This window comes from Dermochelys coriacea, chromosome 3, assembly GCF_009764565.3.
Source record: "Dermochelys coriacea isolate rDerCor1 chromosome 3, rDerCor1.pri.v4, whole genome shotgun sequence".
Lineage (NCBI taxonomy): Eukaryota > Metazoa > Chordata > Testudines > Dermochelyidae > Dermochelys > Dermochelys coriacea.
Genome location: NC_050070.1, coordinates 57,280,842 through 57,304,837, shown reverse-complemented (window position 1 = coordinate 57,304,837; position 23,996 = coordinate 57,280,842). Strand labels below are relative to the sequence as shown.

At 41.4% G+C, this 23,996-nt stretch overlaps 1 protein-coding gene and 1 long non-coding RNA gene across 46 annotated transcripts in view; both read right to left on the bottom strand.

Moving 5' to 3' along the window:
- RIMS1 (regulating synaptic membrane exocytosis 1) overlaps nucleotides 1-23,996 on the bottom strand; it is a 490,129-nt gene that overhangs the window by 357,386 nt on the left and 108,747 nt on the right. The gene's annotated exons all lie outside the window — the stretch shown is intronic.
- Nucleotides 1,762-16,159, bottom strand: LOC122459270. The gene is made up of 3 exons (XR_006279831.1): nucleotides 16,148-16,159; nucleotides 6,898-6,902; nucleotides 1,762-2,355 (listed from the first exon to the last, which is right to left on the bottom strand). It is a non-coding gene; the product is annotated as an uncharacterized LOC122459270 (long non-coding RNA).

Sequence of the window (23,996 nt, the reverse complement as noted above, 5' to 3'; positions counted from 1 at the left end):
TAAAGACCGAGCAGCCCTCCACTCAAAAGGGAGTGTAAGGGAGTGTAAAGCATTCGTAGATGCCAAGTGTACCTGTAAGCAGCTGATAGACAAGCCTGACATCTTCAGTGAGAGAAGATATTCCAGGTTGAAGGGGATACACAATGCCTCAGAAGGGAAGTAGTGCTGCAGGCGCCAAAGGGAGAATCCCCCCCATTTGGTGGAATAGCATGTCTGTATTGAGGGTCTCCAGTTATTGCTGAGGATGGATTGAATAATCTAAGAGCATGCCTTATGATCATTGTCCATCCAAAACATTTTTCCTGCAGTGTGCTGCCAGATGTAGGAACAATGGGTTGGGGTGGTCTGTCCAGCCTTTTGGACAGCAGGCCCAGGAGTGGTCATAGTGGATGCATTAGCGGGAGGCTAGCTGCAGGATGGTAATGAACGAGAATTGCCTCAGACACCATGGGGCTATCAGGATCACATTTAGCTTGCTTTTCCCAAATTTGGCAAGGTAACAAAGGGATGGGAAGGAAGGCATACATCCACAGTTCAGACCAGGTGTGCTCCAGATGGTTTTAGCAGACTGTTTGGCCTTGTTAACGGGGAGTGCCACTTCAGAGGGAGTCATAGCCTGGAAAAAGAAAAGGAGTACTTGTGGCACTTTAGAGACTAACAAATTTATTTGAGCATAAGCTTTCGTGAGCTACAGCTCACTTCATCGGATGCATTCCATAGCCTGGAAAATGTCCAGGAGCTTGTGGGTCAGAACTTGGACCTCCTCTAGTGGGATTTTAAGAGATCAATCCTCTTAAGAAGGTCCTGGCGCAGCTTAAAGTCATCCAGTGGTGATGGAGAGGCAAGTGACACTGCCTCATTACCGAAGACAAAGAGATTACACTGGTGGATCCAATGATACTGGCAGTACTGACTGCTCCTCTTTCATCAAGTGCTCCTGTGGAGACTGTGGTTCTTCACCTGGGGGTGACCGCTACTCGGAGTAATACAGAGGGTCCTTGTACTCGGGTGCCCAAAGGTATTCCCAGAGGCCCTAATAAAGTTCATGAGCATAAGCGTAGGAGTATGCAGGTGGACCCCATGGTGTTGCCAGAGGAAGGGTTGAGGAAGACCTTTTTGTGACACTGCACCCTATATTTTATCATAGTAATATTATTATAATATGGTTATGGCATAATTATGATGCATTTTGTACATTTTATACATTTTGTACATTTTGTGAGGTGTCACTGAAAAAGTTATGATTGGCTGAATATGATTATCCTGTTTCTATGCATGTATCATTTTTGTATCTGAAGTTAAAAATACTATGTATCTGTACTTCAAATGTGGTTATACGTGGGTAACACCCACTAGACAAGATGCTTTCAGTCTAGATAGTGGGTGGGGAAGGGCCTATTCAGGGCAATGGGCCATCAGAAAGATCAATAGGCCTCAGGAGAAGCTTATCTCCCACCTGGTGATGAGCCTGCCTGAGAATGCTACAAACAGCCTGTGAGTGACGGCTGCTATGACCCTATAAAGACATGTGACCAGGCCACATGATGCTGGACTTCATCTTGTGATGTCAGTATTTTTCCACAAACTGGTCTGGGAACCAAGCTTTGGGAACAAAGGGTTCCTGCCACATGCAAAAGTTATATAAGGCAAAGAGTGACATCATCTAGGATTCTTCACTTCCGCACAAGAAAACTCCTGGAAACACCTGAGGAACAAAGACTGAACTGGGGGAAGTGCTGGACCCAGGTTAAAGGGATTTCTAGCCTGTGTACAAAACACCTGGGGATTCCAAGCTGTAAGGCAAGTGAAGCATGCCCCTTAAGAATCTGCAGCCTGCTTATATAATCTCTTAGTGTGAGAATCTGCCAATTCATATCCTATCTATCTAGTATATTAAACTTAGTTTGTGTTTTTTTTATTTCCTAGGTAATCTACTTTGATCTGTTTGCTATCCTTTATAACCACTTAAAATCGATCTTTTGTAGTTAATAAACTTGTTTTTGTTTTAATCTAAACCAGTGAGTTTTGACTGGAGTGCTTGGGGAAAATCTCTGCTTGGTTACCACAAGCGTGCATTGTTCTCTTCATATTGAGTGAGAGGCGGACTATGTATTAAACCCATATACTGATCAGATTTGCCCAGGGCAGGATGGTACTGCTCTGAGGTCCCAGTCTCGGAAGCTGGTTGTTAGAGAGCCTGCATGTAACTGCGGATGGTTGTGTCCCTACCTGTATGTATGCTGATGAAAGTGCAGGATTGAGGGCTTTGCAGTTTGTCACAGCAGTATAGTGTGAGAGGGAGCCCAGGCTGGTGGGCCAGGGGGCTCAGTGGCACCCCAGGGGGAACCCATCACACTCTTTTTAGACAATGATCTGTCCCTCTTCTTGTGGTGGTGTTTGCCCTTGCTTTCCCCAAGATTCTGCTTCATGAAATCCTTATGCCTGCTCAAGGACTCCAATCTATCAGAACCAGTCAGTGGGATCTGTAGATGGGGAGCAGGAAGGCCCAGGGTCCCCAGGCTTCAGAACCCGAACTCCAGCCCAAACTGCCACTTCAAAGCACTGTCTACAGTTATTTTTAGAGTGCTAGCATGAGCCCCACTAGTCCACGTCTATTGACCCAGGCTGGGAGGCTCACTCCCATGGGCCCTGTATACATACCCATGAAGACACCTATAAGGTGTCTCCAGAATTCATGAAATTGGCTGGTATGCAGGGGGAAACATGGTAAATGCCATATCTCAAACAGATGTACGTTTTCCTGAGGCAATATCAGCAGCTCACATGCAGGGTGCTCACCAGGAAGACAAGGGGCAGGCGAGACACAGCTTGAAGCCTGGAACCTTGGGTATAATAAGGCCCAAAATGTTGGGGGAGCTGAGGATGGGGAAACCCCTAATTCCCAACTAATTAACTAACTGACACTAAAACTAACACTATCCAATACTTTAACAACTATTTACAAAATTTACAGACGTGAAGAAGCAGAATGCTGAAGAGCAGAATCAGACACAGGAGGTTCCGTCCCAGACTGTGAGTGGTAAAAAAGGAACTGGAAAGGCAGTTGATCTTGGCAGCTACCTCAGCTGGGAGCACAAGGAGGCACAGGTGCATGCCAACAGACACTGATATCAAAGAATTTCTCGTTCCAGGAGCATGGACCATCTGTGCACCTACAGTGAATATGCATAGGAACCAGCATTCAAAGAAGACTTGCTCCTTTTTGGTTTTGGTTCCTCCTGCCTTCGCATGACTTTGTACATTTCATGCAAATAAACAAGACTGCGTCAAAGAAACTACCAGATGTCAATGCCCTAGTCAATTTCTACTCCCAGCTGAAACAACCCCAGGACCCCCAGCTTTGGCTACCCACTTTGGTTGAAAAAGGGTAACAATATATAATCAGTCTCTCGCTCCACTTAAGAAAGTATTTAATAAATACATTTGAAATTAAAAACAAAAACAAAAAACAAGTGCTATACATAGATGGACTTATGCCATTATATACTTTGGCATTTATAGTTGAAAAGAGGTTATTACTATTAAATACTGCTACCAGTTTTCATTAAAAAAAATGATTCAACCGATTCCCCTAGCCAGTCGGATAAAGTTGTTGCATGATAACTTATCTTTTTGAAACTGTCTTGCTGTCATTAGACAGCTTCTGTTATAGTATATCATACTAAAATGTAGTTTTGTCATGTGAAAATACATTCTAATTTTTAGGAAGAATCCTTAATATTTTCACAATATGTCACTTTTCCACTCCTCTTTTGATAAAACTCTAAGTACAATGTATAGTAATTGAATTAAAAGTTGTGACTCTGATTTTGCTCTCATTGAAGTAAATGGCAAAAATCCTATTAACTGCAGCAGAAGCAAGATTGCACCTGTGTTCCTACTTTTCCCCCCTAATGTCACAAGGCTAAATCCTAAAATCTTTACTCAGGCAAAACTCCTGAGAGAGAATGGAGTAAGGATTTCAGAATTGTGCTTCCTGTTTATAGATTTCAGATGTTGGCAGGAATGAAAGTTGGCTGTTTGAAATACTGAATTTCAGCTAGCTCTTTTGACTTCCCTTTCAAATAGGAAACAGACAATTAAATTGTCCCCACTGTCAGAAAGTTTCCTTAATTGAGACCATGAAAAGGCTTTAGAATTTTTGACACAAATGGAACATTCTTATTTGTCATGAGTGATGTCATTAATACTAATTCTGTACATAGATTTGCTACTTTTTCTTATTTATACTGGTAAATTCCATGTCACAGTAATAGTAAGACACTGGAGCCTATATTTTTCTGTGAAATTTGGGACTAATCCTACTACCAATGAAATAAATGGCAAAACTTCCAATGACTTGGGGGCCTTATCCTGCTCCCATTTTGCCTTGCATCACAAACTATGGCATGATATAATTATTATTTTTTAATCTAGAATGGATACATAGATTTTAAGACCAGAAGAAACCATTGTCATCATTTAGTTGTACCTCCTGTATAATATAAGCCGTTGGACTTCCCTGAATTAATTCCTCTTTGAATTAAAGCATACGTTTTAGAAAAAACATCTAATTTTGATTTAAATATTTCCTGTGATGGAAAATCCACCACTACCCTTGATGAATTGTTTCAGATGGTTAATTACATTCACTGTTAAAAATTTACATCTTATTTCAAGTCTGAATTTGTCTAGCTTCAACATCCAGCCATTGGATCGTGTTATACCTTAGTTTGCCAAATTGAAGACCCCTTTAATACAGCCAAAGCTGTATTATCCCGCACTTTACCAACTGGAAAGATCTATAAACTGGCATTTCTGATCTTCATTGAAAGCCTGGTTTATACTCCAGGTGGCGCAGGGCCGGCAGGCTCACTAGCTGGCTCCATGAAGCGGCGACCTGTCCCTGCTGCTCCTAAGTGGAGGAACAACCACAAGGGGTTCGGAGTGCAGGAGGGGGTGCGGGGCATGGGCTCTGTGAGGGAGTTTGGGTGCGGGAGGGGGTTTGGGATCTCCCCCTGAGTGTAGGCTCCACAGCTCCCATTGGCTGGCAACTGCAGCCAGTGGGATCTGCGGGGGACAGTGCCTGCAGGTGGAAGCAGCACGCAGAATCACCTAGCCGTACCTCTGCCTAGGAGCAGCAGAGACAGGTCACTACTTGCGGGAGCTGCCCGAGGTGAGAGCCACCCAGATCCAGCACCCCACAACCCTCCCACGCCCCAACCCCCTGCTCTGAGCCCTCTCCTGCACCCAAACTTCCTCCCTCTTAGTTAACTGGAACTTTTTACTTACTGGCACCCCCCCAGTACCCCAACATGCCAGATTACAAAGCTTTTACTGTATCAATTTTTGTAGGTACTTATAAACTTTAATCAAGTCACCCCTTAACCTTTTCTTTTTAAGATAAACAGATCAAATTCCTGGAGTCTATAACTACATGGTATGTTTTCCAATCCATTAATCATTGCCCTTATTTCTGTATCTTATTGTTCAATTACTGGCTTTTCTATTAAAAGGAAAAATCATAGAATAAACTTTGCATTTAATTTTAAAACTTTATATTATGAACTTCTAGCTCAGAAGAAGGACATTTCTCAGAGCTGAAATTTTTGTATACCTTTTTGTATACATTCCATGTCATTGAAAATTCAAGTTGCATTCTATGATTTCCTCAGCTAACCAAAGAATCTCAGTTTTAACCTTCAAGTATTTGTTCTGATTTCACTGAGATAAGTGTTTAGCTTTGCAAGGATATGATTTGCATTTTATTTGTAAGCAGAGCCAATACTGATTCACACAACAAGAGACATTTAGAGAGACCAAAATAGAGATGCAAAAGATAAAATTTCCAGCTTAAATCTTTTCAGGTGCTAAAAACAAAAAGGGAATAGGTGATGAAAATATGAGCACTGCTCAAGGAAACAAAAATTTAAAGGAAAAGTGTCAAGTATTATTTACAACTCATTTGTTTTATCCAATTTTTTTTTAACACGCAGAAGCTTTGAAATAAGTTTCTCTATAGACTTTGCCCTGTTCTGTTTGGAAAACATAAAATTTATTCTCACATTTCCATTGTGACAAGCTAATGTTGCTTTGTTTAGTTTACTTGTTTGTGCACTAAGAAAAATGATTAAATCAGCAGAGCTCTAAGATTAGGATTCATAGGTGTGTAAACTGCTTTAAGGACTGTTAAGCAACAAAATAAATAATATGTGAGGTCCTGCAAAAACAATTCCTTTTTAAAATAGTTCCTTGATACTGACTGAGGCACTTTTCAACTGGGTAGTCTTCACACCCTTTACAGATCTTCTGTCCTCTTTTCACTCCCTCATCCTTTATCCTCCACCAAGGAGCAGCTGCCATTCTCCCAAAACCCCACAAGTGGGGTCTCAGAGAAGAATTCTTTCCAGCCTCCCTCTTCACCTTCTCTGCTGCCACTGCTCAGGCTGCAGAACTGGACTCCTGCTCCCTGCCTACCCCCTCCCAACCCAATGGAAAAATTATCTGAGGGGATTCAAAAGGGAAGTGAGAAGGAAGAAAATGAGAAATGAAAAAGGGGCCTGGGGGATGCTACCTAAAGGGAGAAGAGAGAGAGAGATTCCTCAGAGAGAAGAGGAGGGGAATCCATGAAAAGTGAGGAAGAAAGGGGGGAGGAATTCCCAAAGACAGGGAAGCTGTATATGTGGGGGACAGACGGTTGTCCAAGTGGGAAGAGGGAGAAATTAACAGTATTAGGAAATGAGAGAACCTTCACAAAAAGTTAGAGTGTGGGGAGCACAGATGGATGTGTTATTAGAGGTTGGGAGATTTCATAAATGCATCTACTTTTAATTAGGTTTTCAAATACAGTATTTACCTTAGCCAGCTAAACAAATATATTCTGTATTTGGACAAGACTACAACTGGCCTCTTGTCAGTGAATTTATTTATTTCCATCCTGAAGACTCTGATTGCCATATTATATTCACCCTTCACCACAAAATGAGTTTGACATCCCTGCTCTAAGCAAAATCAAAGTCAAGGTTGATAGTGGACCATAAAATTAGCCAGTCATCATATTCCCTTTTCCTCAATTAGGCCTGGATCTTGCAAACATGTAAGTGCTCAACCTTACACATCCAAGTAGTCACATTGACTTCAGTGGGACTACTCATGTACCTAAAGTAATTCATGTATATAACTGCAGGACCCGGTCCTTAATTTGCATGTAACAATCCTATTGGTTAAAATGCTTTCAAGTTCAAATGCAACATTAATAATACATGAAGTTCAAGTTCTCCATTTTGAGTTTTGTATTTTTCCTTACAAGATAAAACGTACTTAGAATGACAGTACATTTAGCTTACCCTGACAATTTGAGGAAATAACATATATGCAATACACCTTCAAAACTCAGCTTCAACTAATCTATGACTATAGAAATTAAGATACTTTTTGATAAACTGTGTCACTACAGGTCAGAGTTTAAGATCAAAGAAGATTAATATTACATACCAAAATTCCTTGGAATTGTTTTTTTTTTCATGTTGCCCCCAACAGAATTAGTTCCAATAGGTACAAAAAGAGGGACCTGTGATATTATTCCCATCCTTCCCTTCCAGGATTGCCTTATGCAGACTAAATTTATGTGTCATTATGGGACAGAATGAGAGATGATGGCTGGTCTCCATAGTAATGTCACCATACCTAAAAAGGGAAGCAGTAAGTACAGATACCCCTAACAGCAGAGGTCATGCAGATTATTATTTCCTTGAGTGCTAAGTGGCCTTGAGTTTGCAGTGCTAGACTACTAGTTATTTCAATGGGGACAGAACAGTCCAGGGAAATATGGTATGCAGAACTCATCTGTCCAGTATATTAGATTTTCTGTCCAGTATATTGGATTTTCCTAAATCTGAGGGTCAGTCTGGGCCCGAAATCTTGCACATTTCAATGGACCACTACAAAAAAAAGACATAATTGGCCTCAAGCAATTTCAAGACTGTTCTCACTGGACCTGACTAAAAGCCACTGAAGTCAATAGGAGTCTTTTAATTGACGACAGTGGAACAGGAACTCAGTTTCCGCAGATCTTGCTGAATGATATTAGGCTCATAGCAATACCAGTGATTTTGGACATCATATGAAATTATTGAATGGTATCCAAAACTTAGCCAAATAGTTACAATTTAAACACATAAGGCAAAGTACCAGATCTGGATCCCTTCCTGAGGAAAGAGATGGTCTTTCATGGGAAACATGCTCCCATGAAAGTTAATGGTGAAACTCCTACTGACTTCAATTGGGGCAGCATTGGGTTCAAAATGTTCAAGTACTAAAAAGCATTTTTCATAAGTGGTCAGGAAAACAACTTCATGATTTAAAATTAAGCTGCAGATCCATTTAGAATAAAGGCAATTTTGAAATATCTTGCTCAGTGTATCAAGATACAGTAATATAATTGAAATTCCAGTAATTATACACTGTAGTCCTTTGGTATTAACATATTTTACACCAATACTGGGTGAGAGCTATTAACACTGCAGTTACTTTTATTTAATTTTACTAATATTTAATTTAATAGAAAACATGTTTTTTATTTATTTGCCAGAAGCTGGGAATGAGCACAGGGAATGGATCACTTGATGATTACCTGTTCTGTTCATTCCCTCTGGCCACTGTCGGAAGACAGGATACTGGACTAGAAGGACCTTTGATCTGAGCCAGTATGGCTGTTCTTATGTTCTTAATTAACAGTGTAATAGTGGGCAGGTAGGTTAAATATTTAGCAAAACACAATACCCCAAAAGTCTGATCATATATGTAAAACGTATTTTAAATACACATAATTCAAAGCCTATGCACACATATGAATAAAAATATCAAGGGCTGTGTTTTAAAGCACATCACTATATTTACCAAAAAAGCATGTCTGGGGACAATAGGAAAACCTGCGTCCATACCAGGATTTTTTATTCATTTTATCACCCTTGCTTGTGCATTATTTAAGCAACATTAATAATACATGAAAAAATGCTAAAATTTGCTTTTTACTTCAGTCTCTTATAGAGCTTGTATGATAATACAAGTCTAGTCTTGTAGGAGTTCTATGTTATTGAAAAGGCTGTTGAAAATATATTTGCATTGTTCACTCATTACATGTCTGACGGACAGCCAATGGAAAAAAATTATTAGAGTAAAAATAATTTTTAATTTTAGAACACATATAGGGTGAACGAGAACAAAGTAAAGTGCATGTAACTCAACCTCAGGGAATCCAGTTCCAAGCTGAAAAGGAAAGTAGATTGGGTTAACATTCTAGTTTATTATTTCATGTTGTATACACATAAGGTTGCCCATTTTCTACTTGCACAAAACCAAACACCCTTTCCCCGCCCCGCCCCTCCTCCAAGACCCCTCCCCTCCTCCAAGGTCCCACCCCTGCTTACTCCATTCTTCCTCCCTCTATCGCTCTTCTCCCCACCCTCACTAACTTGCTCATTTTCACTGGGCTGGCTCAGGGGGTTGGGCTGTAGGAGGGGGGAAGGGCTCCAGCTGGGGCTCTAGGGTGGGGCCAGAAATGAGAAGTTCAGGGTGTGAGGGAGGCTCCTGGCTGGGGAGTGCAGCCGAGGGGTTCGGAGTATGGGAGGGTGCTCTGAGATGAGGCAGGGGTTTGGGGTGTGGAAGAGGGTACAGGCTCTGAGCTGGGGGTGCAGGTTCTTGGGTGGAGCCAGAATTTAGGGGTTCAGGGTGCAGGAGGGGGCTCCAGGCTGGGGCTCCAGGCTGGGGCAGGAGCTTGAGGTGCAGGGGGGGTTAGGGCTCTGGCTGGGGGTACAGGCTGTGGTGTGAGGCTGGGGATGAAGGGTTTGGGGTGTAGGAGGGTGCTCCAGGCTGGAACCAAGGAGTCTGGGTGGGAGGGGGATCAGGACTGGGGCAGAGGGTTGGGACACAGGAGGGGGTCAGGTGTGCAGGCTCCCAGCAGCACTTACTTCAAGCAGCTCCCAGAAGCAGCGGAATGTCCCCCCTCCAGCTCCTATATGCCGGCGCCTCCCCTGTGGTTCCTGACCAATGGGAGCTGCAGAGCTGGCACTTGGTGCGGGTTAGCGCGTGGAGTACCCTGGCTGCCCCTACACATAGGAGCCAGAGGTGGGACATGCAGCTGCTTCCAGGAGCTGCGCGGAGCCACGGCAGGCAGGGAGCCTGCCTTAGTCCTGCTTGCCACTGACCAGACTTTCAAAAGCCCAGCCAGCGGTGCTGACCGGAGCCCTTTTCAACTGGGCATTCTGGTCGAAAAACTGGACACATGGCAACCCTCTATACGCTCAGCTATATAATGTTAGAACTACATTCAGAGTTGTATTATTGGGACTGTCTATTGCAGGCATGTCATACATATAAAGGGAAGGGTAACAACCTTCCTATTTTCAGTACTATAAAATCCCTCCTGGCAGAGACACAAAATCCTTTTACCTGTAAAGGGTTAAGAAGCTCAGGTAACCTGGCTGGCACCTGACCAAAAGGACCATTAAGGGGACAAGATACTTTCAAATCTGGGGGAGAGGGGAAGGTTTTGCCTGTCTATTCTTTGTGCTTGCCAAACACAGATCAAGGAAGCAAGCAATCCAACTCCATTAGAATTAGTAAGTACTAGCAAGGGAATGCGTTATACGTTAGCTTATTTTTGTTTTGGCTTGTGATCTTCTCTGTGCTGAGAGGAAGGTGTAATCCTGGTTTTCTTTTTGTAACTTTAAAGGGGAAATCCTCTGTGCTTTTGAATCTGATTGCCCTGTAAGATTATCTTCCATTCTAATTTTACTGAGGTGCTTCTTTTACCTTTTTTCTTTACCATAAAGTTGTTTCTTTTAGAATCTGATTGGGGTTTTTTTTAGTGTCCTAAAAAAACCCAAGGTTGGTCTGTGTTCATCTTGTTTATTCTCAGGCCTCTCCAGGAAATGGGGTGTAGGGGCTTGGAGGGTTATTAGGGGGAGTAGGAACTCCAAGTGGTCCTTTCCCTGAGTTTGTCTAAATCACTTGGTGGTGGCAGCGTTACCTAATCCAAGGTACAAGGGAGAATTTGTGCCTTGGGGAGTTTTTAACCTAAGCTGGTAGAAATAAGCTTAGGGGGGTCTCTCATGTGGGTCCCCATGTCTGTACCCTAGAGTTCAGAGTGTGAAGGGAACTCTGACAAGACATTTGTACAGCAATCATCAGCACAGTTATCTCAGTACTGACTTTTGCTGATGTATGCATTTACTTAAAAATACCACCACAGAATCCCACACTCAGGGTTTTGCAGAGTGTTAGACAGGTCAACAGCTTCTGTTGTTCTAAGTGTTTGACCATCTGTGGAATTTACAAGACTGCAGGCCCCACCTTTGCATTCTGGCCATCTTTCAGTGTCACTTCCTTACAGACCCTTTTGATCATTTCCTCCTTGTCTGTTTCTAGTTAGAGATTCCCCCAGGAGATACACACCAGACCTTCTCTCACTGCTGCTCAGGAGTTTCTTCATCTACAGTCTTCAGCTGATATTAGTGTTTTCATTGGTGTGCCAAACCTCCCAGTTGGTCCTAAGTCATTTTTTCTTCTATTGTTTAATTTGACTTTTTCTTCAACATTTGAGCCGTATGGACTCATGGCAGATTTTAAGCTCTGTGGCTTCATTTTTTTCTCTTGTGTGTTGGTCCAGGGCGCTGAGGAGTTGACCTGATCCCTCAAGATCCTGAGGTCTTCTTAACATACAGTAGTATTAAGTGCTCTTGATGCTGTTAAGTCTTTAGTCTAGGCTCAAGTTATCTCTCATTGACACTTAATCTCAACTCAAGGACCCCTGGAGCATTTTTGGGACTCAGTATTTAGTTTTCTCTGTTAGCCTTCAGTGGGGTTACACAATTATAACTGGGAGCTTAATTTGCCCTGCAAAATCTTTTTTACTAATGATAAATGACAAGGAAATAATCCTACTCCATCTCTGAGCTCTGGATGAGTTTCCACAGCTCGCAGCTGGAAAAAAATTATTTCTAAACTAAGCAATTCTGACTAGAATCAATCACAGAATTTCACAATGCCATTTTTAGAAAGTCACCTTTTCAGAACAGACTCACACTGAAGATGAGCTCTCCAATTCATGCCATGACAATGGGCACTGTTCAGTGGGTCTAGAGGAAAAGCTCTTATTTTCTTTCAAAAATATACTGAAGTCAATGGAAGATTTGCCATGAAAATCAATGAGAGCAGGATTGGATTCTTAGACACTCACTATGTTCCAGCATTTTTGGATCTTTTGTATTGTTTAAGAAACAATAAGTACAGTAATAATCTTTGAGTGACCCACAATTAACCCCACTCACCGAACATAATTCTTACTACTTTTCTGAAGTGTGTGATTCAACTTTACAAGCCACAAAATCTGATACTAAAAAGAATTTTTCTGCATATAGATTTTGATTATTGATTTTCCTTTTGAACACTTTACAATGGAGAGGACTAAATAGTTAGATGAGAGTTTTAATAAGGAGAATACTTTAACAGCATTTTAAATAGGTGAAAACAATTACAACTTTTTTATTTGATTCAGAAACAATTATGTTTTTGTAGTATTGAAGAAATTAGAAATAATATCCTTAATATTGAGGATTTTGAACATAACAGCATTGTGCCTTAACTGTCATTTTAAGAAAAGATTGTAGGCCTGTGTCTAATCTCAGACATGCATTGCTGAACAGAAAGTTCCATATATAAGCATGTGTGCATAGGTACAGTGATGGATTATCAAGGTGCAGGCCAGTGGGTGACAAGCATTTGAGACTGTAATTTATCTCCTTTTATAGAATATATTCACTTACAGCTTTTCCCCCCAATATACATGTTTTACTGCTCTTCCATTTTGTATCTTAAGCCTCATCATAACACACACCTTCACTGGTTTAGGTCTGTCCTAACAGAAAGCCACTCTCCTCACACACAATAGTAATACTCAAGTGAGGTGTTCAAAATAACAGCCCCCTGGTTCAAATGGGAAGGTGGACAGAATGGGGCTTTTTTAATGTTGCTTGGGCGTGTAGGAGCTTGCCTCCTTCTTCCCTCTGTGCAGCTATGTTAGAGTTATTCACACTCTAGCCAATCTGTACTGTATTGGTTTTGACAGTGCTCATGCATCTCTAGACATGACTAAGCACAATTTAAAAACAGGGGAAAAGACTAATTCATAGACAAGGTAAGAAACGATAAGGAAATAAAAAGCACCTTCAACTCTGTTACTGAGTGACAACTACTCCAACTTTGTGTGTCTAAAAGTTATCATCATCTGACCGCTATTTGGTAGTCTATGTGCAAGGAGCTGGTGATGTTAGCTCAGTTCTTAGTGGACTAGTTTCCATATCACCAAAGTCATTATCAGAAATTATCTCAAGTGAATACCGGGCCTGAACCCTCTTAGTCCTCAAGCTGGTTCATCCAAGTTATTGTGAAATGGTTATTGTGAAATGGCAGGGAATTGTGGGGAAATGTGCATTGCCACTTCTATACTTTTTTTTTCAATCTAGCACCTGTCTCTCTAAGAATTTTTTTTTTAAACAGCATCCATCGCAGAAGTATTTAAGTGCCTTTAATTTAAGGACAAAGATTTAATTTTTAAAAAAAACAAAATTTAAAAAAAAAAATATTCCAGCTCATTCTTTCTTTGCCTTTTCCATTTAAATCTCTAGATTATGTATCCTTTACTAATATGTGTGCTTTTCTTTTTATTTCACTAGACAGCTATAGGCTAGAATAGGTTAATGGGACTACTCCCAAAGAAGTCAATAACAAATTGACTTCAATGGATTAAGGATTTGCCCCAATATCTGAATCTGTTTTGGTCAGGTGATACACTTACTTTGATAGGGAGAGATTATAAATGTTCTGTGGATTAAAACGGTATAAATTGGAAAGTGTTGAGAGTCATGAAGTTAGTGAAAAAGTAGAGGAAAATAAGTGATTTAGAAGTTTTTTATTCTTTTATCTTTAAGTTCTCCAGGGTTATAAAAAGTTATCACCTGAATACTGAAAGAGAGGTGGAAAGCAGAGATGAATGTAGATTAGGGATGTACTTAGTAAAGGAGCAGGAGGAGAAAGAGGCCCATGATGGAAACACTGTTAGGATCTTATTAACTATTTAACAAAAGAGCATCAACATTGATCTTCAAGAAGAATATATGAGTATTTTCTCACAGCCTGATTTCATTACATCACAAGCTACAAAAGCATTTTAGAGATTCTACTATACATGCATCTAATTATGCACTCATAATTTACCAATCACACCAAACAGATGCCATGTCTAAATTTAAAAATTGAAGACAAACCAGTGCCATCTTCTCCAGGGTTCCTAGTTAGCGTTTTCCCTGTTTTTCTTTTCTCCTGTGTTAATTGATTACATGTAATTCCATCTACCATTTTCTGTTCAGCGACCAGACTCCTTTAGATTCTTTTGATAATGTGTTTATTTCTTCCTGTTTAGACAGAATATTTGGATTTGTTTGAGATTTCTTCAGCTAAATTTGTCAAGAACTATATTCCTCTGCTGTAAAAAAAAAAGTGTTTGAAAAACCACCACATTTTAGGTAACTTTGTGATCTCTATTATTTTTCTGAGTTTGCATCTAAGATCTACATGAGTAAATTGCATCAGTAAACTGTTTTAGCTAAACCACTGTGAAGACATTACAATTTAAGAGTAGCTTTTTTCAGTTTAAAGTGATTTTTAATTGCCTTAAGCTAAATCAAAGCCTGGAAAACCAAAATATAAGTATTCACATAGTCTTTTGCACTAATTTAACTAAAGCAGTTTTAAAAACACTCCTTCAGTTAAACCAGTGTAGCTTTCTTGTATAGACAAGCTGTAAGGTATGGTATTTCAAAATATGAATGCAACTTTGCTTCTCCTATTTCCTATGCTGGTGGCCCTACATATCATCACTTTCACATGGTTGCTTCTGTCCCCATCTGACCCTTATCCGTGCTTTTGTTATTCTCATCTTAAATCTTGTAGTTTTCTTTTATTTGAACTTCCTGAACCATTTCTTTCTCATATTCACTGTGTTCAAAATTCTGAACCGCACTTGTTCATTCAATCCTGTAAAGTCAAGCAGATCACCTTCATTTCCCAAAGATGCCACTGTTTTCTCTCTCAACCACCCTACTCTGGTCACCTTTTTTGTCTTCTTCCCTCCAGTTCAGGTCTATTTTCCGTTCTGAAACATTACAGTTCAAGGTATATCTTAAAGTGTTTTGCATCAAGCGTTTTTTTTTTTCTGCTCCTCTTTGCTTTAAATATTCACTGAACATGTTTTATTTGGGGTCGGGGTTAAAATGTTTACATGTTTTAAGCATGTAATTGTTGATATTGCTTTGCTTATTATTTCTTTAAGAAATGTTGAAAGATATATTTACACAAGTAATGTATAAAATGTGTAGTTTTCCACATTCATGTTTTCTAAATATTAACTATGACATTCTGTTCTAAACACACTGCAAGATTTATACAGAACAATTTACTACAGAGATTTTTTTTTTATGAACACTAGATCAGAAAGAGGACTGTATCATCCTCCCAGGATCCATGCATTGAGAAAACCGATATCCCTGTTACTATAGCGAAGATGCGTTTGACTGCCTCCCTGGCATTGGCTTCTCTCCATCCCATCCAGACCCTGCAGAGGTTCCTCTATAGGGTCTGCACAGTGGGAGGGAGCAGAGACTGGGTTGACTAGGAGGCAGAACAGGTTGGATAGAGGCAGAACTAAGGGGAAAATACATCTATCACTGGGAACATTTCTCAGAGGGTAAGGCTGTTCAGGGCTAAGCTACTACTGAGCTGGGAATTGTTGGGAAACAGCCAAGTTTATCCCTTCCCTTGCCAAGAGACAATATAAGGGGGTCTCTGAATGATTGTTCCCCTATAACAATCTCCCATGGAAAGGGGTAATGTGAGTCAGGATTTGAATAGGCACTTTTAAAAAGAGAAGGGTTCTGTGATAGTTAGAAAACGTCACAATTTCAAAACTACTTAGGTCTTTCATTATTATTGGCTTTCAGTTCAATGCGGAAGGCATGAGGGAATCAGCCAGTGCCTTTTACCATGGAGACTTAACATGTCACCTCCACAATGCACTCTCTCAACCTTCTACCTTGGGATTCCAAGTACACTCCCATCTATTTCTATTTGACAGATTAATGCACTGAAGAAGACCGCTCATTAAAACATTTTTAAATAAAAGTATAGTTTGGGGATTTCTAACGTGAACATGATTTCCAAAATTATTTCAACACAGAGTTTCTCCACCACAGTATTTCCCCAGACATGAGTGCAACTGCAGCAATGCAAAACACCAAAGCACACTTTCAATTTTAATTTGTAATTGTTGAGCACTACTAGGTTGTTTGAAAGAAATAAAGCTCCAGTAAGTAGTGGTGTCTGATGAGCACATTCAAAGAATCCCTGAACTATAGCAGTAAACAAATGAACTCCACAGGGTATGTATAAGTGTACAAACTAGCAGCTGGAAGAGTAGGGCCCACGTCTCCCATCTGCTGCACAATGTAAGGGATGGGCAGTTGAAAGGGATAGGCAGTGGAGAAGGGAGGCTAAGTGTAATTACTCACCCACCATATAGACCTCTATCCTCAATGCGACCACAATCCTGGTGCTGAGCTCCTAATGGGCCGAGGAGCTGGAAGGATATGACCAACCATAGGGGAGCGGAGTCTGGGCACAGCCACCTCTACCCAGCATGCCCTGCCTATAAATTAGAGTAACAATAACTTCATCTTACTTCTTCACACCACAGAGTGGGCCTGATGGTGTGGCAGATTGGGGGCCATCCAAAGGCAGCATGGTAGGGCAACTGCATTGCTGCACTAGACCACTGGAAAATGTGGAAGAACAGGTGAACCAATCTGCTGGCTATTCTGCTCTGCTGCCAGGCTTGCTTCCAGAGAGGGCGATCAAGCATTTCTCTACAGGTCAGACCTCTCCCTTGGTCTTGGAGAGCTACTTTAAGTAAATACTACGTCACTATGCCATAAAAAGTCTTTCAGATTTGTTGTGCCATTTAAAATCATACAAATGAATAAGTGGATAATTTAACTTTCCTGGTTCTTCTGGATCTTCTCTAACCCTGTCCAGTGGTCGTATTTGCTAAGCTTACCTGACATTTTTATTCCGCATAGGTCCTGCAAAGGTTTCTTTTCAATCTTCCTCTTAGCAACAAAGCAAGCTAATAGGTATTTTAATGTTTTTGGCCAATTAATCCCAGGAGAGAAAAGGTTCAGGACCAATGTTCACTTAAATTATTTTGTTTTCTGTGAGCAGAATAAATGACTGCCAGATCTCCCGTTTAAAGTTTTTGAGTGCAGTGTCACCCTCTCTCATTTCCTGCCCATTTTAATCTATCCCTTCACTCTCTCTGTCCCCATACTTCCTTTATTCTATATTCCATATTTATCACTTCCTCTCTACCACTCCCACTCTCCCTTTTGTCTTCTTCACTGTCCCTTTCACTTTTGCTCCCACACCCCTTCTCTCTCAGTTTAACTCAGGGGTGGGCAAACTACAGCCTGGGGGGGGCCACATCCAGCCCTCCAGCCTGTTTATTCTGACTCTTGAGCTCCAGCCAGGGAGCCGGGTATGGAGCTGCTCTGCACATGCATGCCAAGGCTCCTGGAAGCATCAGCATGTCCCCACTCTGGCTCCTACATTTAGGAGTAGCTAGGGGGCTCCACGCGCTATCCCCTGGTGCTGCCCCCACAGCTCTCATTGGCTGGGAACTGCCGCTAATGGGAGCTGCAGGGGCAGCACCTGTGGACGAGGCAGCGCGCAGAGCCAGCTGGCTGCACCGCTGCATAGGAGCCAGAAAGGGGACATGCTGCTGCTTCCAAGAGCTGCTTGAGGTAAGCGCAGCCCGGATCCTGCATCCCTGACCCCCTCCCATGCCCCAACCCCCACCCCAGCCCAGAGCCCCCTCCTGCACTCTGAACTCCTCATTTCTGCTCCAACCCCAGCGCCCACACCCCCAGCCAGAGCCCTCACCCCCTTCTACACCCTAACCCCAATTTCATGAGCATTCATGGCCCACCATACAATTTCCATACCCAGATGTGGAACTCAGGCCAAAAAGTTTGCCCACCCTTGGTTTAACTAGATATGTGAGAGTGATTAACAGACAGAATTAGACAACAAGAAAAGAAAGTGAATGGAATACAGAGAAAGATTAAACAAAAGACAGAGAAACAGAAACACAGAAGCAGACAGAGAAGACGGAGGTCTCACTCATCTCAACAACAGCAAGAGGGGAAAGTCCCTTCTCCTTCCCAGCAGGCAGATGCCAACTGATGAAGGATGCTCCCCTGCATGACAGACACTGCTCTCTGTGTGGAATCTGGCCACAGAAAACATAGCTTTCGGCAGACAACCACAGCAAACCACCAGAGAAAACAAATACACAAGTAACATTAAAACCTAGAAATTAATGCCAGAAGAATCATGCTGGAAGAGTTCTGTGGTACATACATAATTAAATGTTATGGATACAATGAAGGTGGCCATCAGCATTAAATAAATGTAACTGTTACAAGTTCAATATGGTTGCAGCATCTCCCCCACACCAAAAAAACCCAACAACCCCACAAACAAAAACTAACTATAGTATTCAGTTATTGCACATCACATACAGGCACAGCATCAGAAGATAATTATTTAGAAAGACTATCTGGAAGGCATAATTTTCTCCGTTTTTTAATGTTGAACATTTTACTGACAATGTCCACCATTATCAATTCCATTTATTCAAATTCTTCCCCAAAGAATTAATGTACTTAGCTGAAAAAATAGTTTCATCTTCATGAGTTGTGTGTTTCTGAATCTGTCTCTAAGGGTAGGGCTCTTACTGTGTATAGCCAGGCACCCTAGCTTGTGCTATTCCATGGTTAGAGAATCAATCATGTACCCCAGATTTAAAAAAAAAAATTAGGTCATACCAAGTTTATAATTAGTAGTGAGTGGGAGCAGAGTTAAGGTAACCTACCAAGTAACAGAACACCTTTATATCCTGTTCAGCCAATGTCAGTACTACAATATCTAATAATATCAGGTTGTTTGTTCCCTTACACAGATATGAACAGTGGGGAGAAAAAGCCAGTGGAAATGGGTCACAAAGTACAGAAAGTTGGGAGTGTAAGGATGAGAGTGACTTTGCAAATAATATAATGTGAAGTCACTCCCATACCGACATCTATATTAAGCCTCAGAGCCCAGCAGTGTATGTTTCCAGGAGCAACACCTGGGGTGGCTGCATAAGATATTGTCCTTTCTCTTACTGCTGATGAAAGATATCAGGGAGCAGCGGCTCTGAAGCATACTCTATCTACACCTTTCTTGTTGTGTATTTGGTTGTCGTGGTAATATAATCTTGTTGTTGTTGTGGCAACTGAGTTAGATTATTAGGGGATAGCCCAGCCAGTTTAGGCTGCTTTGGTCAGTTCAGTGTGTTGCAATAAATGGCTGCTTTTAAGGCTTACAGCTCTCTGTGTCTCAAGTGATTACTTCCTAAAACTGCTTCCCCCAAGGATACAACACTTCTTTCTCATCCACAAGGCAGAGTTCTGTTGGTCACCAAGCATGAGCCCAGGAGGGCTGACGATCTCTGTCACATACTCCCCTTTCTTAAATTGCCACATAGCCAAGCAGAAACACACACTTAAATTAATATTTTCACAAGTAGCATTAACTACTACCTCATGCCTACATCACAGTTTTGAAGGAGAGTTTGTGAAGGTGAGCAGTGAAGTAAAGTGGATGGTTCTAAGGAAACCATGGTGGCATGAGGTAGGCAGCCAGCACCACAAAAGGCCAAAAACCTGATGTGCTGCAGATTCCTGTCCCTGTGGATCTGCAGAAGGGTTGCGTGACTGTTCCCCATCCTAATCCCCTTTAGGGAACAATACAAGGAAATGCAATGAGAAAAAACTCATCGTTTCCTCGTCCAGCTGCCCCCCACCCCTTATATGTATTCTACCTGAATGGGGAGACTATAGTTCTTTGTTATAACATTTACCTTAATAAATACCCACCTATGATTCCAGACAGACATGATGGGACACAAACCCATTGTGCTGATAGAAAGTATAATAAGCATTCCTGCATTCAGGCTGTGCCAATTAGATTTACCTGCAGAATATGCTCCACCTGGAGAAATGGAGCTTAAAAGGGAGAGATTGGCCACATGGGCAGAGAGTTTTTCCAGGAGTAGAGATGCTGCCAGTGAACTCTGCTAGCAAGGGGAGCACAATATGCGGAAGCTGATAGTCCTTTGTCCTCCTCCTCCTCCTTCTTGTTAGGGGCAGACTCACACTGCAAGCCTTATAAGGATGAGGAGCCCTCTAGGGCTCCTTGCATCCAGTGACCTGTGCCAGGACCTGGGGAGTGCCCATGGGGACTAGAAGCATGTGCTCTTTAATTGGACTTAGAAAGGACTGAGCTGAGTGAGTGAGAAGAAACTCAAAGACACTATGGCCAAGCCCAGGCTCAGGGACTGCTGACTACAATAGGATAATTAAGAATGTTGTAAACTAGCAATCTTGGAGCCATCCAGGAGCTGGTTAAACCCACCAGCACAACTTGGAGTGTCCTTGCTGCCGCTGTAAATTGCACCTGCTGCAATGACCCCTCTAAAGGGCTGTTTCCCAGCCAAGGAAAGCTGAGGCACAGCAGTGCGCCAAAGCTGCCTCTTTCCTCTGGCCACATCCCACAAGCAGGTGTCAGGGGGCATAGGGATGAATCTGTATCACCCAGTGATTTCCCCTATGCCAAGGGAATCTTCACATGCAAATGGTTAAACCAGCTCTCAGGGTGTTTTGTGCTACCGACAGAGGCTAGAATCTGGTTCACTACATCTGTTACTTTTTCCTACATTACCATTATTTTCTCTTTCTCTCTGAGTTACTTGGTCACTTATGTTGTGACAACTTTTGTATATATGATAAAATGCTCAGTCTATGCTCTCTGCTATGACTAAGGTCCCATACCAAGACCATGGACTAGACCAGAGAATTTGACATTTTGTCAAACTGCCATGACATTCCATGTTTGATGGAATCCCCCATTCTGCTGCAGTCAAATGCCTGGCATGTTGTCATCTTTGGTACCCTGGGAAATGGCTGGACCTTTCTTTTTCTGTGCTGTTTTTACTATAAAGGGAAGTGCATTAAATAAGCAGGACATGCTCCTGCTCTGCTGCCTGTCATGTACTTTTGTATCAGATATGGACTGGCTGCAGAGCTTGCTCATCAGGTGTGTTCATCATAATATTCTTTAATACTGTGCCAGGTATAGCTGAGGTTTGTTTAAATAAACTATTTTACACACAGTGCCACCTAGTGGCTGAACAGCATAATACAGTTTAGCATTCCATTATACAGCCCATAAAGACAGGTTTCAGAGTAGCAGCTGTGTCAGTCTGTATTCGCAAAAAGAAAAGGAGTACTTGTGGCACCTTAGAGACTAACAAATTTATTTGAGCATAAGCTTTCGTGAGCTACAGCTCACTTCGCCCATAAAATGAGCCATCAGCAAGCAAGTGTGATAACAGCTTTCCTGACTCATTGGCACTGCCCTTGCTTAGCTGTGCTCTAAGAGGAAAAATTTGGCAGGTGGGATGGAGAAAATCCCTCTGGATCTCAGCAGCCACAGGGAGGACAGACCCTCTACGTGAGCTCCCTGCATCCTTTTCCCAATTCTCACAAGGGAAATCCCATACGTTCCACTGTGTTCAAGCCTTTTTGCAGTTGTGCAGGTGCGGGAGGTGAGAAATTCCCCTAAAAGAAAGTATTTTCAGATGTGCTCACTAACATATTCTTGGAAGTAGCTGAAAACTGCATGAAATGTTGTGTATTAAACTGAATAATAATTTTTATAAATTCTTCAAGAGTGCACCCACGCGACATTCTGCTGAAAGTAGGCTGTAGTGTACATATGCGCACAGTCACCAAGCACGGGCACAAATTTCAATGTCACTTAGGCGAGTAGAGTGAAGACACACTTCTCCAGCTCTCTACTTGCCCAAGTCATGCCTCACTACACTGCTGGTTCCGGTTAGGAATTGTCTGTCAAATTGATCTTTTGAAAGAAAATGCAGTTTCGCATGGAAAATTTCAGTGTTGCCAACTCTTGATTTTCCATTTGGAAAAGTCATAAACAAAATATTTCATTTCTGGTTGACATAACCTAAATAAAAATATTTCAGTTTGTTGAATGGAACCAAACACCTCACTCTGAATCAGTTTGACATTAAACTGCACCTGTCTAATGTACCACTATGAAAGTTGTAGTTTGCATGCTTTAAATCTCCATTCTCTCCTATAGGCTGGGTTTCCTGGCTAGATTATGCCTCCCATGATGCACCAGTCTCTTCCCTGATCAATCCGTGTGGTGCTGGAGGAATAGCCTGGCCAGGGAGTCCAGCCTGTAGGAAAGAATGGAGCTTGAAGCACACAAACTACAACTTTCACAGTGGAACCTCAGACAGATGCAGTTTAATATCAAATGGACTCAAGATTAAATGTTTTGATCTGAAACAAAACCAAATCAAAATATTTCAATTTGGGACTGTTGAAATATTTTGTGTTGATCAGAAATGCCAAAATAAAATTTGCCATATCTGAATCAAAACAAATTTCTACTTTTTGTGCTATGAAAAATGTTCGTATTTCAACTTTGTCCCAATTAGGACAAAAATGAATGTCAAAACAAAATGTCTATAGGATGGAAATTCCAATTTTTGTTCAGCTCTAGTTAAAAAACAGTTCTCTGACAGGAAAAATTTATTAAGGCTTACTGTTTCCTAACTCTGCCCCTTCCACACACCCCTCACTGGCAGAGTTTTTTGGTGACATCCTTTCACATGACCTGCATGCCTGTAAGCAGACAGGGACTAGGCTGAACAATCTTCAGGGAGGGAAAGAGAAAGGTGGGAAAGCCATGTGCAGCTCTCACACTTCTCCACCCACCTCTATATCATATACACATACACCTTCCCCCTTTCCAGTATCTTTTCAAACTGAGTAGTTCTGTCCTATATTCCTAAATCATCATGAATTATGATTAGATACAGACCGCAACCCCACAATGTAATAGTTTGTAATTATTATTCAATGAAAATCTGGTCTGAGAGGATCCTAGAACTATGCTTGTATTACAGAATGCAGAACAGATATCTGTGTATCATGTATGACTGACCAATATACATTTTTTAAAAAATTGATTGGACTCCAACCTGCATGTAAAAAGGCCAAAAAAGTTTAAACAATGAGACTGTGCCACAAGACTGCTACGGAAGAGTAATATTGAAAAAATAAATGAACTGTGATAATTGTCTGAGATAATTGTCAAAGAAAGGGCAAAAACCTTCAAGCTTCAGTATAGATTCATTGGGCTGACTGATTTAACATTATTCAAACACAGGGAAGTAGAGTCTAGGGCTATGTCTACCTGCAGAGTCTATGTTGGCATAGCCCTCTGGTATAGACACAGTATACGCTGACAGAGTTTTTCTGCAGTGTAGGGCCACCCCACCTAACAATGTTAGCTATACCAACAGAAGCACTCTTCTGTTGGCACAGTTGTGTCAACCCTCTGGGTTTTGTCAGCATAACCATGTTGGTCAGGAAAACTTTCACACCACTAACCAACATAGCTATGCTGGTATAAGTTGTAAGTGTAGACCAAGCATAGGTTTACTCTTTAGATATACTTCAGAGTATTCAGTGGTAGCACAGTGTCCCGTAAAGGCTGATTTCAACAAACTTTAGATCAGGTCCCAATTGCTTACATTTTACAGCATCCATCTTCTCTTCAATAATCCATGTTAGAAAATACTGAACAATGAGGAAGTCTCAAATTTTGTAAGGTATATTTTGTATTCATGTTGGGTAATTTAGAAACTGTTAAATTAGTTTAACAAAAAATTAACAAAACATCTTATA